Raw genomic sequence first — 4,759 nt, 5'->3', positions numbered from 1 at the left:
AAAAATGTAGTTTGGTCTCAGACCCAAAAAGAATTCCTGGAAGAACTTAACAAAGATTTTAAAAAGCAAATTAAAGAAGTAGAAGAAAAATTAGGAAAGGAAATGAGAGTAATGGAAGAGAATTATAAAAAAAAGAGTCAATAGCATGGGAAAAGACACACAAAAATTTACTGAGGAAAATAACTCGCTAAAAAATAGAATTGGCCAAGTAAAAAAGGGAGTACAAAAGCTCACTGAAAAAAATAATTCCTTAAAAATTAAAATTGTGCAAGTAGAAGCTAATGACTTATGACACATCAAAATACAATAAAACCAAAAAAGTTAAAAAAAAATAAAAGAAAATGTGTAATTTCTCATTAGAAAAACAACAGATTTGGAAAACAGATCCAGGAGAGACAATATGAGAATTATTGGACTACTTGAAAGTCATAATCAAAGAAACCTGGACAAGATCTTTTAACAAATTATCAAAGAAAATTGGCCTGATATATTAGAACCAGAGGGCAAAATAGAAATAGAAAAAATCCACAGATCCCCGCCTTAATAAAAATGAAAACTCCCAGGAACACCATAGCCAAATTCAAGAGCTCATAGATCAAGGAGAAAGTACTACAAGCAGCCAAAAAGAAACAATTCAATTATTGTGGAGCTACAGTTAGGATAACACAGGATCTGGCAGCTCCCACATTAAAGAATCAGAGGGCTTAGAATATAATATTCAGTAAGGCAAAGAAGTTAGGATTACAACCAAGAATCACCTACCCAGCAAAACTAATTATAATCTTTCAGAAAAAAGTAGACATTTAAACAAAATAGAGGACTTTCAAGCATTTCTAATAAAAAAGATCAGAGCTGTATAAAAAAAAATTTTTGACCTCCTAATACAAGACTCAAAGGAAACGTAAAAAAGGTAAAAAAAAAAATAAGAAAGGGAAAACATGAGGAAATCAATAAGGTTAAACTGTTTATATTTCTATATGGCAAGATAATATTTGTAACTCTTAAGAACTTTGTTACTATAAGAGAAATTAGAAGGAGTATATGTAGACAGAGGGTGTGTATATAAGGTGATTTTGATGGGATGATGCCCAAAAAAACAAAATAAAGGGGTGAGAAAGAAAATTGTACTGCAAGAAGAAGGAGGGGGGAGATTGAATGGAGTGAATTATGTCACATAAAAGAGGCATGAAAGAGCTATTATAATGGAGGAAAAGATGGGGGTGGGTGGGCAAAGCTTAAACCTTACTCTCATCAAAATTGTCTCAAGAGAGAATAACATACACACTCACTTGGATATAGAAATCTATCTTACCCTATAAGGAAGGAAAAAAGGATGGAGATAATAGGGGAGGAGTGACTGATAAAAGGGAGGGTACATTGGGGAAGGTGGTGATCAGAAGTAAAACACTTGTGAGGAAGGAAAATGTAGGGGGTAAGAGAGAGAGGGAGATAAACAAGGGAAAAATAGCATGGAGGGAAATACACAGCTATCATAACTATAAATGTGAATGGCATGAACTTACCCATAAGACAGAAGTGGATAGTAGAATGGATAAAAAACCAGAATCCTACAATATGTGTTTTACAAGAAACACATTTGAAGCAAAGAGATACACACAGGGTAAAGGTAACGGCTGGAGCAGAATTTATTGTGCTTCAGCTGAAACAAGGAAGGCAGAGGTAGCAATCATTTTCTCAGAGAAAGCAAAAGCAAAAAATAGATCTAATAAAAAGAAATAAGGAAGGAAACTATATCTTGCTAAAAGACATATGAGTACTAAACCTATATGCACCAAATGGTATTGCATCTTAATTCTTGAAGGAGAAGTTGAATGAGTTAAGGGAGGAAATAGATAATAAAACTATACTACTGGGGGACCTCCACTTTCCCCTTCCAGAACTAGATGAATCTAACCAAAAAGTAAACAAGAAAGAAGTTAAGGAGGAAAATAAAATTCTGGAAAAATTAGATATGATAGATCTCTGGAGAAAACTTAATGGGAATAGAAAGGAATATACCTTTTTCTCACCAGTATATGACATCTACACAAAAAAACCCCTATGTATTAGGACATTAAAAACCTCACAACCAAATGCAAAAAAGCAAAATATGGTGCTGATAGCTAGACAAAGAGCCAAAACATAAAAAGAAAATTACAGACCAATATTTAATGAATGTTGATGCAAAAATGTTAAATAAAACATTAGCAAAGAGATTGCAGCAATTTATCACGAGGATAATACACTAGGACCAGGTAGGATTTATACCAGGAATGCAGGGCTGGTTAAATGTTAGGAAAACTGTAAGCATAATTGACCATATCAATAACAAAACCAACAGAAATTATATGATTATCCCAAGAGATGCAGAAAAAACCTTTGACAAAATATAACACCCATTCCTATTAAAGAGACCATAGGAATAAATGTAGCTCACCTTAAAATGATAAGTAATATTTATCTAAAATCATCAGCAAGCATTATCTGTAATGGGGATAAGCTAGAACCCTTCCTAATACAATCAAGGGTGAAGCAAGGATACCCATTATCACCTCTGTTATTTAATATTGTACTAGAAATGTTAGCTATAGCAATAAGAAAAATAAATTAAAGGAATTAGAATAGGCAATGAGAAAACAAAACTATCATTCTTTGTAGATGATATAATATTGTACTTAGAAAATCCTAGAGAATCAACTAAAAACTACTTGAAATTATTAATACAAAATAAACCCACACAAATCATCAGCATTTCTCTATATTTCCAACAAAGTCCAGTAACAAGAGATAGAGAAATTCCATTTAAAATAACTGTAGACAATATAAATTACTTGGGAGTCTACTTGCCAAGACAAATCCAGGAACTATACAAACACAACCACAAAACATTTTTTCACACAAATAAAGTCAGATCTAAACAATTAGAAAAATATCAATTGCTCATGGGTAGGCTGAGCCAATATAATAAAAATGACAGTTCTACCTAAATGAATATACTTATTCAGTGCCATACTAATCAAACTATCAAAAATTATTTTATAGAGCTAGAAAAAATAATAACAAAATTCATCTGAAAGAACAAAAGCTCAAAGATATCAAGGGAATCAATGAAAAAAAAATGTGAAAGAAGGTAGTCTAGCTATACCAGAACTCAAAGTGTATTATAAAGCACTAATTATAAAAAAAAAAAAAATCTGGTATAGAAAAAGAAATAAAATGGTTGATCAGTGGATCAGATTAGGTAAAATTACATTATACTAAATGACCATAGTAATCTAGTATATGATAAACTCAAAGACCCTAGATTTTGGAACAAAAACTCATTATTTGACAAAAACTGCTGGGAAAACTGGAAAACAGTATGGCAGAAACTAGATATAGACCAACATTTCACACTATATACAAAGATAAGGCCAAAATGGGCACATGATTTGACATAAAGGACGATACCATAAGCAAATTAAGAGAGCATGGAATAGTTTATCTGTCAGATTTATGAATAAAGGAAGACTCTATGACCAAAGAAGATATAGAAAGCATTATAAAATCTAAAATAGATAATTTGATTATATAATTTTTCTTTTTTTTTTAAATTTTATTAATTTATTTGATTTATCAACAATCACTTCCATATGCTTTTGAGTTGAAAATTTTTCTCCCCCTTCCTCCCCCCACCCTCCCCAAGACTGCACAATCTGATATAGGCTTTACATTTACATCCATTAACATATTTTCACATTAGTGAAGTTGTAAGTAAAAATTAAAACCAATAGGAGGAACCATCAGAAAGATGAAACAAAACTCAACAGAAGGTAAAAATAAGTGATTCGACTTCCATAGTTCTTTCTTTGGATGTGGACAGCATTTTCCATCCGAGGCCTCTGGAGATGTCTTAGATCCTTGTGTGCTGAGAAGGGTTCAGTTTAACAATTAGTCATTGCATAACGTGGCTGTTATTGTGTACAAAGTCCTCTTGGTTCTGCTCACTTCACTCAGCATCAGACCATATAAGTCTTTCCAGGTTTTTCTGAAGTCAGCCTGTTCATCATTTCTTATAGCACAATAGTATTCCATTACATTCATATACCACAACTTGCTCAGCCATTCCCCAATTGATGGGCATCCTCTCAATTTCCAATTCTTTGCCACCACAAAAAGAGCTGCTATGAATATTTTTGTACATGTGGGTCCTTTTCCCATTTGTTTGATCTCTTTGGGATATAGCCCTAGAAGTGCTATTGCTGGATCAAAGGGTATGCACATTTTTGTAGCCCTTTGGGCATAGTTCCAAATTGTTCTCCAAAATGGTTGGATCATTTCACAACTCCACCAACAATGTATTAGTGTTCCAATTTTCCCACATCTTCTCCAACATTTATCATTTTCCTGTTTTGTCATGTTGGCCAATCTGATAGGTGTGATGTGGTACCTCAGAGTTGTTTTGATTTGCATTTCTCTAATCAATAATGATTTAGAGCATTTTTTCATATGACTATAGATGGCTTTAATTTCTTCATCTGAGAACTGTCTGTTCATATCCTTTGACCATTTATCAATTGGGGAATGGCTTGTGTTCTTATAAATTTGTCTTAATTCTCTATATATTTTAGAAATGAGGCCTTTATCAGAGAGACTGGTTGTAAAAATTCTTTCCCAATTTTCTACCTTCCTTCTAATCTTAGTTGCATTGGCTTTGTTTGTGCAAAAACTTTTCAATTTAATGTAATCAAAATTATCCATTTTGCTTTTCATAATGTTC

The sequence above is a fragment of the Phascolarctos cinereus genome, unplaced genomic scaffold (genome assembly GCF_003287225.1).
Source record: "Phascolarctos cinereus isolate Bilbo 61053 unplaced genomic scaffold, phaCin_HiC Scaffold_4;HRSCAF=312, whole genome shotgun sequence".
NCBI classification, from domain to species: domain Eukaryota; kingdom Metazoa; phylum Chordata; class Mammalia; order Diprotodontia; family Phascolarctidae; genus Phascolarctos; species Phascolarctos cinereus.
This window is presented reverse-complemented; position numbering follows the sequence as displayed.